This window comes from Ictalurus furcatus, unplaced genomic scaffold, assembly GCF_023375685.1.
Source record: "Ictalurus furcatus strain D&B unplaced genomic scaffold, Billie_1.0 scf6, whole genome shotgun sequence".
Taxonomy (NCBI): Eukaryota; Metazoa; Chordata; class Actinopteri; order Siluriformes; family Ictaluridae; genus Ictalurus; species Ictalurus furcatus.
Window position 1 is genome coordinate 154,922 of NW_026521055.1, and position 13,888 is coordinate 168,809.

The following is a 13,888-nucleotide window of genomic DNA, read 5'->3' on the forward strand; positions in this document are numbered from 1 at the left end:
TTACTGATTAGATGTATTGATGGTGTTGATAGATTATTTGAAGATTTTTATTGATCTTGAACAATCATTCAGTTAAATATTTTTTTTAAAAACTTGATAAATAGTTGATTAAATAAATGTAGTGTAATGTACTGAGTCAAATATGAAAACTACAAATAAATAAAATCTATTTATATCTGTGTATAATTAAAAACCTCTCTCAATACAAGAAATTCATATCCTAAATGTTGCAAGTGATTAATCTGATCATTTTATTCACCTGTTTAATTATTACTTTCTAAATAATAAACAAATGAATGTTCTGGATTCATGAGGAATGTTTACATTTTGTGTCCAAACTCAAAAGTTTAAACAAAGTGTATATTTATGCTAATAAAGCACAAAGAACGGTAAACCTCAACACGACTACAATCATCGATGAATTAAATATTAATAAAAAAAATTAAATTGAACAAGAGTAAGATAAAGTATATTTTTAATTAAAATTTAATTAGAAAGGAGCACTTTTAAAGTGGATTTGATTTAAAATAATGATAAAGCTGTTTTTTTATGTATTTGTATATATTATCCTCTACCGTGTTTAAGAAGAAGAGAATAATGAAGCTTTTTATGAAATAATATTTGGGTTTATTTTATTTTATTTTCTCCTCACAGATTCAAATTTACGTCAACGTCCGTTACGTTGGTGACGTCACCGCGAGCGCGAGAAGTCGAAGTGAGGAGCAGAAAGCGGTGTTAGTGTTAGTTCTGGCCCGTTTGGACCCAAACTAAAGTGAGTTTATTCGGTTCTGTGTAACCGAACCCGTTATGTTTTGTGCTGTATTGTGTGTATGTGTGTAGTTAACGGTGTTAACACCTGTGTTTCAGGTGTATCAGTATGAAGCAGGCGGTGACGGCGCACTGATTCACTCTCGGAGCTCGGTTCACTAATGACCGAATCACCGAGGAACCGACCAAAGATAACTCACACCCGCACGGAGAAGAAGAACAAGAGGAGGAGAAGTGAGAAATAACATTTTATAACTTTTTTTATTCACTCCTCTGGTTCAATATTAATGTTAATATTATACAAATATGCTAGCGGTGCTAGCTTTTGAGGAGGAAGTCTAGTCCACGCATGCGCAGTGTAATTAATGAACAAGCTAATCGAAATGAGATTAGCAAATAGGTCGATGTTATTTTTGATTCTATTTAAAACGATGAATTCACTCTGTGAATAACTGCCCAGTCTGAGAATACTGCATGATTTACTTTTATAAGTGGACGTGGCTGAACGACATTTAGCTTCACTGGCTAATTAGAGCTCTTTTACTAGTTTAATGGTTGAGTCATCTGGCTTCGCGCATGCGCAGTGTGGGTTAAGGCGCTATAGTTCTCTTCTTTTGAATTATTATTATTATTATTATTATTATTATTATTATTATTATTATTGAGACCATTTGGGGTGAATTTGGAGCATGTGGGGGGTTTGAGTGACCCCAGAATGACCTATAAATATTCTTTTAATATCTCCAGAACTGAAGCAGCACAAACGAAAATTTTTACGGCACAAACCAGCACAAACTATTCTGCCGATGTTTTGTGTTGGTGGGGGGGGCAACTTCACGCAGGTTGTGTGTGTGTGTGTTTTGTCTGTTTGTCTGTTTGTCTGTTTGTTTGTTTGTTTGTTTGTTTGTATGCTCTTCAAATATCCAGGTGTTAGATGGTCAAGTGTGTAGTGTACAGATAGAGTGCACAATTTAAGAAATAGGAACCAGTCAGAGAGAGGACATCGTAATAAGAACAGGAAGCACTGACCAAATAAGGAAATAGATTAAATAGGTACACGGCGTATGGGAGGCAGGAGAACGTGACCGTTATGTTGAATTATAACGTGTTGGATTATAGAAATAAATGAAGTGGTACTGATTGTGTGTGTGTGTGTGTTTTTTTAGGATGAGCTGGAGTGGGGCAAAGAGAACTGCATTCAGATCAAACGGATACGAGAGGTTACGACTCTCTCTCACTCTCTCACTCGCACACATCTATACACACACTTCTTGACACAGATCCCTAACTATCATTTCTGGTGTGTGTGTGTTACAGGTGGCCGAGTTGTTTGAGGATCTGAAGAATCGAGCGTCACAATTCAACATGCACATCAGCGAAACTTCTCCCTCTGACTACACCAGCGTGCACACACAGAAATTCATAGTGCAGGTAACACACACACACACACACACACGAGTAGAACAGGTGTAGTTTAACAGCATATGTGTATAAAGAGGCTTTTTTCTTCAGGTCAAAATATATACAGCAGCGGTGCCCAATATGTCGATCGCAATCGACCGGTTGATCGCGAAGGAAGTGCGGGTAGATCGCCATTAAAAAAAAAGATGTTAGTTGATGTACAGGGCAGCCAGTCTGAGATCTCGTCTTTTCTCTCACCACGCGTGTGCGATCAAGCGCGCCAGTGCTAAAGGCTAGCGAGAGAAATCGCGGGGAGAGGACATTTTTCAGTCTTTTAAAGACTTGATTGACAAAACCCAGCTCCCAGTGTGCAAATTGATATCAGTCAATGGTTGAGCAGCGCAAATGGATTCATTGCCAAGTGCAGGGAAGACGATGCTTTCCCTGACTTCCTTAACTACCACTGCATAATACACCAACAAGCCTTATGCGCAAGAATGCTAAACATGAAAGAGATCATGGATGTGGCAACAAAGATCGCCTGTTCTATACGTGCTAGATCACTTCAAAGACGGCTGTTCCGTGCACATCTGGAGAAGGCACACTGCGACCAATCAGCTCCTGCTACACACTGACGTGAGATGGCTTAGTAGGAGTAAATTCCTGCAGAGATTTCGAGAGCTCTGTCCGGAGATAAGCGAGTTTCTTTTTGCTGTTAAACATGCAGAATACACCCAAGTCAATGATGATCAGTGGTTGCTGGACTTTTTTTAACCGAGCATTTTTTACCGATCTGACCAACTTAATTTGGAGCTGCAAGGAAAAGACAAAAATTAAAGGCAGTTAATGCCTTTAAACGGAAAATGCAACTTCTGTTCTCAAAGCTGCAGCGCCATGTTTTTGGGAACTTCCAAAACCTCGCGTCAGAGCTGGAGACGCAGCGGAAGGCTTGTGCGCAGTTTAACATTGCACGCTACACTGAGCAGATTGACAGCTGTCGGTCAGAGTTTGACAGACGCTTTCAAGACTTTGCTTTACTGGAGCCATTCGCCACATTCATGTGCTACCCGTTTAGGGACAATGTTGAGGTTGATTCACTCGCATCGAAAATTGCAACGCTGTTTCACCTGAACTCGTCTGAAGTGGAGGATGAGATTTTGAAACTACAGACTGACATTCAGCTGAAGTCCAGGGCTCATGGACAGTTCTGGAACTTACTCACAGGGGAAAAGTACCCAAACATGAGGAAATGTGCCACCTCCTTGACTGCATTATTTGGCTCTACTTATTTATGTGAGTCAGCCTTTTCCCTCATGAAGATCATTAAGTCCAAATACCGTTCCACAATGACTGATCATCATTTGGAGGCCTGCTTGAGGCTGGCTACCAGCAGCTACTGTCCGGACTATGCAACCCTGGCTGATTCTATTCAGTGCACGTCGTCAGAGTAAGGTAATGACCAAAAATGTACTGAATTGTATCGCGCCATAAGGGTTCATTCAGTTATGCAAGGTACATGAACATATAGTGTGTGTGTGTGTGTGTGTGTGTGTGTGTGTATAATATATATATATATATATATATATATAAGTATACGCAGTGTATATATAAATATGTTTCGCATTTTTAGTGTAGGTAGATCTCTTTGACTGGTCATGTTAAAAGTAGCTTGCAAGTCAAAAAAGTGTTGGCACCCCTGATATACAGTAAATATAAATGTTAGTCATAATTCGCAGCCTTAGAAGCACAAGCATCCAAAGTAAAATTGCAAATGCAGAGTTTAAAATTGTCACCATGATGACAAAGTCCAAGAAGTGTAACTTACTCCTGCAGAAAATAAATAATAATAATTATTAAGTGTCAGTGATGTTTCCATTGTTCAGGTGGCGATTGCAGGCGCATTTTATCTGAACTGCTTCCTCCAGGGAACTGTGGACGAGGAGCTCGCCTCCAAGGAGCTCTATGGAAACGACCCCAGGACCACCGTAGTGGTATTCAGTCAGCTTCCATTTAACTAGGGGATTAATAATAATAATAATAATAATAATAATAATAATTCTCTCCCTCCCTCTCTCTCTCTCTCTCAGGCGTGTAATCTCCCTCCATTTGCATTCCTCTACTATAAACAGCTCCAGTCTCTCTTCAGACACTGTGGTTAAATCAAATCCATCTCCTTTGACAGCTCCAGGTGTGTGAGACACCACTGTGTGTGTGTGTGTTTAATTGTGATTTTCTATAAATATGTATTGTGGGTCTGTGTGTATCAGGGCCTATGTAGAGTTCTACTGCTCGTCAATGAGAGGTTCTGGCGTTCTCCCAGAGGTCTCTCTGTCTCTCCTCCTCGCGCAGCAGAGACTTCCTCTCCATCTCAATGTTTAACCCGCTGGAGAGGTGGAGACTTGGGCAGGGGGGTAGTGTATCTCACACCTCAGATGTACACGGTACACACACACACACACACACACACACACACTGCAGCGAGCATCATCAGATGAGTCATAGTTACATTTTAAGTGAGAGTAGTCATGTGACCACATCCCCTAGACAGTGTGATGTTTAGATGATGTTCTGTACATTAGTGCTGTTCTGTTACAGGTCTCTCTCTCTGTGTCTCTCTCACTCACTGTGTGTGTGTCTCTCTCTCAGGGTGAATGTGGATATTCAGAATCAGTCAGTGAGCCCTGTCGGGGTTCTGAGCAGCTCCATTGAGTTGGAGAATCTTCCGTCTAAGCCTGTCTTTATCGTCAATATCACCGAGGTGTCTGTTCCGCCTCTTTCACTTTCAGTGCACAAATAAAAAAAGCAGTGGCTCCTGTGTGTGTGTGTGTGTGTGTGTGTGTGTGTGTGTGTGTGTGTGTGTGCGCACTAACAGGATTTCAATGTGTGTGTGTGTGTGTGCGCACTAACAGGATTTCAATGTGTGTGTGTGTGTCTGTCTGTGTGTCTGTGTGTGTGTGTGTGTGCACTAACAGGATTTGTGTGTGTGTGTGTGTGTGTGTGTGTGTGTGTGTAGGTCATCAAAGTCAGGCATTTCTGGGGTTTCCAGGCTCACGCGGCAAGTCTGGAGAAACAGAGGTGTCTGACAGTGGCCGTTAATACGCGGGTGCTCTGCCCACTTCCTGTCTCACTTTATCCAAATCTTCTGTGTCTCGCCCCTTTCTCTGAAACTCACACCAAACCTGGGAACTACTACAGAGCCAAAATACTGCATTTCATGGGGAGTAATGTGGAGGTAACATCTGTACACACACACACACACACACACACACACACACACACACACACACACACACACACGCGAACACCTACTAAAGCGCCTCCGTGATGGAGAATGGAGTGGTTACAGGAAAACTGCACATTGAGTGTACACATGTTTGTGTGTGTGTGTGTGTGTGTGTACAAGTGTTCTTTGTGGACTTTGGAAACACTTCCAAGGTGCCATGTAGTCTCAAACTAAAACATCTATTTACAAAGCTACAGTGCAGAAGAGTTACTCTGACCGGGGCAGGGGCTGGTAAGGTGTGAAAGCAGCTTGAAGTATTTCAGTGTAGTACATTCTGCTCAAGAGTCACTTTGGCTCCCTCCGCTCTAATCTTGGCCAGCTGCTGGATCTGCTGGAGCATTCAGCGCAGCTAAGCGTGCTTGAGTTAGTTGTCTTACTGTTTGTGCTGCGCTGCACGTTAAACACAGTCAGTCAAACAGGTGCGCAATGAACGCGCAGAGAGAGACAGAGAATAAGAGTGAATAAGTTCAGACGTTACCCTAACAAAACAGTGGCGTCATTGAGGAGTTGCTTGATCGGGTCCTGCGCAGGTGGTTCTTGCGGAGGCGGTCCTTGCGCACGGGATCTGGATCTGGATCGACATCCGGACATGGTCCAGTTAATTTTTTTTTCCACAAAACTATAAGTGAACACAAAAGTTTATCTATGAATATATATACACTAAAATAACAATGAATACAAACTTGTCCCAATTTGTGAAGGTCAAACATAAGCACGCACCACACAGCGCTGACTGCCTCGTGCAGTGACGGTTAGCGCTTTTTCTTGTTAACAAAAACGTGTCGATTAAACACTTTTGTTTTTTTTTTTTGCATAAAGCAGAGTTAAGCTCGTCTTGGGAATACATTAAGAAGATTGAATACAAATTTTGTGTGTGTTAAGACAAAAAAAAAAAAACATTATGTGGAACCGTCATGCTAAGCATGGTGGGGGCAAAAAAACGAGGCATTTACGACCAAAAGGGTTTTTTTTTAATGTAATTCATAGAATTTCCATACTCAAAGCACTTTTAATTCTTTTTTTCATGTACAAAACTTGTTGAACAATTCGATTATTATAATTTAGATAAGGCTAATTATCTGACTAAAACCAGCTGGCATTTGCTCGTTACTTATTACAAATGATTTAACTAGCATTAGTTTAAAAACAAGAACACAATTCTAAACAGAACTATAAAAATAAATATCAAATTTTGCTTAAACATCCTTACTGTGACTGTATACTCCTGAGGAAAGCACAGTTTGAAAAAACCTCCCTCGCGCTGTATCAACCCGCGCACACGTTTATTTTAAGATGTAAATTATATATATTATTTCATATTATATGGACTGATATTTAAAAAACAAAAGTCAAATAAAAGTACAATAAAAATTTTCAACATAAGACACGGTACTATTTTCAGTGGAAGAATACTAGTTCAATTTGGGTAGTGAGATGAACATCGGCGCTACATTTTCCTCTTTGACAATTAGAAGATGGCATGAGTTTCAATTCAAAATGGCATCTGTCCTCCAGATGGCGCTCAAACACAGACAAATACAGTAACCTACAGACGGTTAAAAGCTGATGGTTTCCTAAAACTCCCTTGTGGGGAGGAAAGACTGGTAATTACACCGTTTTTTAGTTATTATGAATGTTATACGACTTAAAATTAGTAATTTTCCTGGTTTAAAAGGCTGTATTCTACTGGAGAAAATCTAAATGGAGCAACGGAATTTTAAAATGATTGTCAACTTAACAACTTGTGTTCATAATTATGGTAAATAACACTTAAATTCCTTTTAAATAATGTGAAATAAAAGTGTGTGTGTGTGTTGAGCTATCCTGTTTGACATTAATCTTGGTTCGCTATCTCCTTAGAAAGCTATTAGCCTTTTTCCTAATATGGATCATGTTTGTGTTAGTCTACTTTTAATTAGGACTCCTTATTGTTTAAGATATTTTAAAATAAATATTTTATGCTGTTTATTTATCAATTAACCAACAGTATTTCTCATTGCTATTATTTTATTTCAGTTAACAGTGACCATGAGCAGAGAGATAACATTTAACTGTTTATGACCTCCTGATTTAAAGCTTAAATAAAAAAAGATTGGTATCTGGATCGGTATCGGCTGTAAAAATCCTGATCGGAGCGTCCCTAACGAACACCATTAAACTAAAGCGCTCTGCATCTGACGGGTAAATGAACTCACCCAATCCCATCCTATATGAGATTATTCAGATATCTACACAATACACACAGAGCGGTTCGAGAACTGACTCCAGCCCAGAACCATGACAGTGGAAATGTCTAATAGTGCAGCTTTAAATATATTTAAGAGGAGCAGACTTCAAACACTGAACATTGAGGTGTATTGTATTTGTTTACAAGGTAAACAGGTTAACGGTTGTTTTGTGCATACAGTCTGTAAAATGAACTGAAAATATTAGATTTAGTTTATCAGAAGGTAAATTAATGTGTCATGGCTCACACTATGTTCCTAAATTCTGTCATAATTGACCAGCTCAAGTTTTCTCATGCCTACTTGTATTTACTTATATTGTGGCACATTAATGTTACCATCTCTAAAATAAAAAAAAAAAAAAGAAAAAATGTTTAAAAAACAAAAAAACCCCTAAACTTCAACTGTTCTCCTAAATTTTTGTAATTAGGAGCACAAGTGCTCCTAAAAGAAGTTGTCTTGCGTCTCTCCTCCTGTAAACACTGTTAAAGATTTGTAAATGATCAGGAATGTAGCACGACATGGAGGTGAAAGCAGCGGCCTGTTCATTTAAATGTGAAAGTGCAATAAAAATATGTTGTCCCTAAAATCAATGAATAATCGTGATCAATAATCGAGATCTCAATATTGATCAAAATAATCGTGATTATCATTTTGGCCATAATCATGCAGCCTACCTGCATTATTAGATAAAAATCTTAAAAATTCATGTGACATGGACGTTAAAGTCATTTGCTTATGTCATGTTTCATGTAGGTTATTTTTGCAGGAATGATGCCGTTTGTCAAGTCATGTCGGATTTCCCATGTTAAATCATAGCACTTCTTCTCTGTCGGCACCACATACGTGTTTGGGACGTATTTTCTCAGAGGCTTTGGCTGTAAATAATTAAATTACACACACAAAACGTCATTTTTATAAAAATGCATGCGATTAAAAAAAATAATAATTCCTTCATACAAATATGAATCATCTGGATGTAACTTACAGGCGGAGGCTAGTATGCAAATTTTTCGTGAAGGTTGAAAAAACAAGTGTATTAGTCACATGACACTCTAAGAAACAAAAAGAGTAACGGTACCTGGGTGGACGAGTGTAGCTTTTTACGTTTCTCTCCAGGGAAATGAAACCTCCCCCACTCCTTCTGGTAGAAGAAGAAATACCTGAGTGAGAGGAAAAGGACTTTTTAAAGATATGACCAATATATGGTCAAAACACTTACAGACATGAGCATATTGGTGGCGTTTGTCCAAAAAGATTACCTTCCAACACAATCTGTTTTTTTCAATTCACTTTTGTTTGGACGATCGTAGCGCTTCTTCTCTGTTGGCAACACACACCTCTTTAGGATGTATTTTCTTGGAGGCTTTGGCCGTAAATAATTAAATTACACACACAAAACGTAATTTTTTTTATAAAATACATGCGATTTTAAAAAAATCCTTATATAGGATTTCCCCCCAGTATAATCTCAAAAGTTGATGATTTCCATCATGAGATCGTGTTTGTTCTTCACGAACAGTACAATGTCTCTAAAGTACAGGGAAAATACGTTTTCTATTTAAAGTAATTATTTAAACAGAGTGAATTTGTAAGTGTCATGCTTAAAAACAAGCTTTATTTATTTATTTTATTATTATTATTATTATTAATGAAAGGCAAAGCTGTTTTAAGAACATAATCCTAAAATCCCCTAAAAAGTGGGCAAAGTGGAGTGTACTCAATGTTTTTTTGGGACAGAAATGTATGGTACAGTTATAGTAGACTACATACACAATAAGTACTAATACTTATGTTCAGTAGTATGTGAACAGTTTATGTAATTATAAACATACAAATGATAGTTTATTGACATTTTAAATGAGTTGGTGGACATTAGTATCCACTAGGTGGCAGCAGTGCAGCTGTTATATCGCCTCACTGAGCAGTCTAGTGCTGTCTGAAACCTCTCCCGCGATCTTTTCACATCATCAATAGGTGATGTGTGTATGCTATAAGGCTGGTCTGTTTCATCTCCTTTAACTAGAATGACTATTGTCTCATGGCCTGTAGGGGGTTTGTGTTATATATCCTTACAATTACAGGGGTCTCTGGCTAGAAGAAGCACTTTTCAGCCCTCAAAATGTCATGGAAACAATCTTTCCAGCCTAAGTTAAAATAAAACTTCAGAGACAGAGGGTTTGTAGATGCCAAAAAATTATCAAACTTTATTGAAACAATAAAGTGATTCACTCTGCAGAAACTCTAAAATATACAAACACACACAAGCCCCTTTTATACCTTTCTTCACAGTGAACTCATCTTAGGTGGGATTTTACCTTTTCTCATTCAAAACAGACCAGTCTTCTTTGCCACAGTTAATTATTCATGTCTATATGATATCTTAGATTTGTGGAGCATGCTCAGTTAGTTGCTTTTTAGAAAGGTTTTTATAAGGACAATGTTTTTTTTTTATCCAAAAAAAAGTAAAATACTTTTACTGGTTTGTTATATGCACCGTTAACTATAAAATCTGGAAAACAAGGTGTAAATTGATTAATAATCAGTGTCATATCCCCGCTGAGAGGGTCTTTATACAGATTGTGAGTGAATTACAAAGACAAAAGAAAAACAACAGAGGAAAAAAAAACACCCATGGACTTTAATAATAATAAACAGTTATAATGCACACCTTCCAGCCAATCAGGATCCAGTATTCACACTGACCATGGTATAAGTGTAATTAATGCTTAAGATTCATAATGACCTTACGATATGTGTTGCTTTATTCCAAAGCTGCAGTTCATAGAAACCTCTTCACGGCTAAAGCTGCAGAGATGGAGGTCGAGGGGACCATGAAGAGGTGGCTCCAGCTGGCATCAGATCGAGAGTGTGGGCGCAAGAGCAGACTTTTGATAAAGGAGGGTATTTACAGTGTTTTAACTGGTGTGTTTTTTGCCCTATTTATTAATTTGTTAAAATGTTCATATTATAGTCTATTTTTAATTGTTTATAAAAGTCCTTGCTGTTTTTAAGTGGCTGAATTAGTGTGTGTGTGTGTGTGTGCGCGCGTGTGTGTGTGCGTGTTGGTAGCTGGGTGGGTATATAGTTGTGGTCGGAAGTTGACATACCCCTTGCAGGAAAAAGAGACCCTGTGTAATCTGTTTAAACGACTTTTACACATGTTTTGCAGAGAGATCATTTTCACCTTGCTGTTTGGGTCTCTGTCCCGCACTGTTACAATGCAGTATTGAGAGAGCGCGAGGGAGATCGATTTTCTATCAGAAACAGTAACTATATAAAATGGACGTCAACACGCACCACTCTGTGAGGTCATTTCTCGCTCTCAACAGAGTAGTTGTGATTGTTTAGTGTTTACGACAGGGCCAAAACATTCAAGGCCATGGTGTATTTTGACTGTTCCTGTAGCATAATCTCACCAAACTGTGTGTACATGAGTCCACAGACACTGAGTCTATTCACAGTTCCATGCTGTATAGATGTTCTGCTCATCCTCACTGTACCGTAAAGGTCAGAACCTCACATCTGTAACCTTGTAGCTTTCCTTAATAAACACGACTGCAACCAAGCTTGTGTATCACTACTATTTTTAGATCTCCGCCTCTCAAAAGTATTGGCGCCCTACGCGTCCGCCTCTCAAATCTATCGGTGCCCTAGGTGTCCAGCTCTCAAATCTATTGGCGCCCTACGCGTCATGCTCTCAAATCTATTGGCGCCCTACACGTCCGGCTCTCAAATCTATCGGCGCCCTACGCGTCCGGCTCTCAAATCTATCGGCGCCCTACGCGTCCGGCTCTCAAATCTATCGGCGCCCTACGCGTCCGGCTCTCAAATCTATCGGCGCCCTACGCGTCCGGCTCTCAAATCTATCGGCGCCCTACGCGTCCGGCTCTCAAATCTATCGGCGCCCTACGCGTCCGGCTCTCAAATCTATCGGCGCCCTACGCGTCCGGCTCTCAAATCTATCGGCGCCCTACGCGTCCGGCTCTCAAATCTATCGGCGCCCTACGCGTCCGGCTCTCAAATCTATCGGCGCCCTACGCGTCCGGCTCTCAAATCTATCGGCGCCCTACGCGTCCGGCTCTCAAATCTATCGGCGCCCTACGCGTCCGGCTCTCAAATCTATCGGCGCCCTACGCGTCCGGCTCTCAAATCTATCGGCGCCCTACGCGTCCGGCTCTCAAATCTATCGGCGCCCTACGCGTCCGGCTCTCAAATCTATCGGCGCCCTACGCGTCCGGCTCTCAAATCTATCGGCGCCCTACGCGTCCGCCTCTCAAATCTATCGGCGCCCTACGCGTCCGGCTCTCAAATCTATCGGCGCCCTACGCGTCCGGCTCTCAAATCTATCGGCGCCCTACGCGTCCGGCTCTCAAATCTATCGCCGCCCTACGCGTCCGGCTCTCAAATCTATCGCCGCCCTACGCGTCCGGCTCTCAAATCTATCGGCGCCCTACGCGTCCGGCTCTCAAATCTATCGCCGCCCTACGCGGCCGGCTCTCAAATGTATCGGCGCCCTACGCGTCCGGCTCTCAAAACTATTGGTGCCCTTAGCGTCGGCTCTCAAAAGTATTGGCGCCCTTCACGGGCAGCTCTCAAAAGTATTGGCGCCCGATCCAAATTTTGCCACAGCAAGCACCACTCACATTTTCTTCAGGAAATGTCCTTTAAAATAATAAAAAGTCTCTCACTAGGCTGTGTGTCGAGATAAACATAAAAACATCTTGAGCTTGTGTTCACCACAGACCTTATTTCCGGCATTTAACCCAAAACCCCATTGACGGAAGTGCTAATACGCTGACTCGTTTCTGGGTTTCACGACTCATTCCTGCAGCACTCTGTAAGACGGGCTGTTGTTATCAAACCATCGAAGTAGGATAAGCAGCTTTGGTAATGATTCTTTAAATGAACCGATTCAGAATCCTCTTCTTGAATCGTTTGAGTCGTTCTCACTCGGTCAGGGTTGCACGTGTGGGTTGCTTTTCCTGCACGTGTAATCAGCACGTGTTCACAGACCGTAAATCCCGACCCCATGGTAGACACTCGACAGAAATTTCATACTAAAGTAAGTATTTTATATTTTCTGGGTCTAAACAGAGCAGAAGTATTGCTAATGTGTTGTACAGATTCTATTGGACTGGTGAACTGTGTGGATTTGTATATTTAACCCAGTTTAATATGGCCTGCTTTGTTCAGTCAGAGACAAGTAAATCTGTTCTAATGTTCATTTATTTTCCATAGATAAAACACATGTTTGCTTACACATGAATACATACTTTATGCCTTCAGAATGGTGGAGATTTGTCTCTTAACTATGGGAGGTGGGGGGTACTATAAAATGCACAGTTCTGAGACACTATATACCTATACTGTGAAATCAGTACATGTGTGTGTTTAGAATGATTATAGCTTTTGGGAAAAAACTATTCTTGAATCTATTAGTCTTTGTTCTGATGCACCTGTAACGTCTCCCTGAGGGCAACAGATCAGAGCCAGGGTGAGAGCTGTCCTTAATGATGGTTTTTCCTCTGCTGAGGCAACGGGAGGTGTAAATATCCATCAGGGAGGGGAGAGGTAATAAATACACTTAGAAATGTGATTACTTGATGACCGTAGACAAAACTCTATACATGTGAAATGTTTTGTTGAAGTTCAGATGAATCTCTGATGTACAGAATCTTCAACAGAGTTCTGCAGAAAGATTTTGAATGCCTGTCATTCACCAGAACAAATTTGCAGTTGAACAGTCTGTCTAAAAGAAAAAATCTAAACACACAATATAAAATTCCTGCAGTGTGAATAAAGCCTTTGTGTTGCTTTTAGCAAACATGTCTAGTACTCTCGGTTCAATGTACACAATTTACCCCATTTAAATGCATTTTGGAAATTGTTCCACATGGCCTTAAAGTGTGAATATTCACTGTATGCCAAATAAGTAATCAAAGAATGGGATGGATTTTTTTCTTCTCTAATGGACCATTAATCACAATTATAAAAGATGATGCATCAGGTACAAATTCACAGTCCCCCCCCCCCCCACTTTTTTTCCCCCCACAATGGTTGCATGACTTTTGCTACACCATTTCCACTGTGTGTGTTACAAATCACCTTGAGGTAAAGCACTGCTGCTGCGAAGCCCTATTGGATCTGCTCCGTTTTTTAAATTATTAATAATAATTATTATTAAGTTTGCTCTCTCTCTCTCTGACTC

At 40.3% G+C, this 13,888-nt stretch overlaps 1 long non-coding RNA gene across 3 annotated transcripts; it reads left to right on the forward strand.

The window, feature by feature from the left end:
* Positions 1 to 517: 517 nt before the first annotated feature.
* On the forward strand, positions 518 to 4,816 carry LOC128604987 (uncharacterized). Of its 3 annotated transcripts, none has more exons than XR_008385432.1 (6): positions 518 to 1,002; positions 1,935 to 1,988; positions 2,086 to 2,199; positions 4,053 to 4,160; positions 4,257 to 4,357; positions 4,437 to 4,816. It is a non-coding gene; the product is annotated as an uncharacterized LOC128604987 (long non-coding RNA). The 3 variants fall into 3 exon arrangements; XR_008385430.1 differs by having other exon boundaries at positions 518 to 772; positions 868 to 1,002; positions 4,257 to 4,816; XR_008385431.1 differs by having other exon boundaries at positions 4,257 to 4,816.
* The last annotated feature ends 9,072 nt before the right edge of the window (positions 4,817 to 13,888 follow it).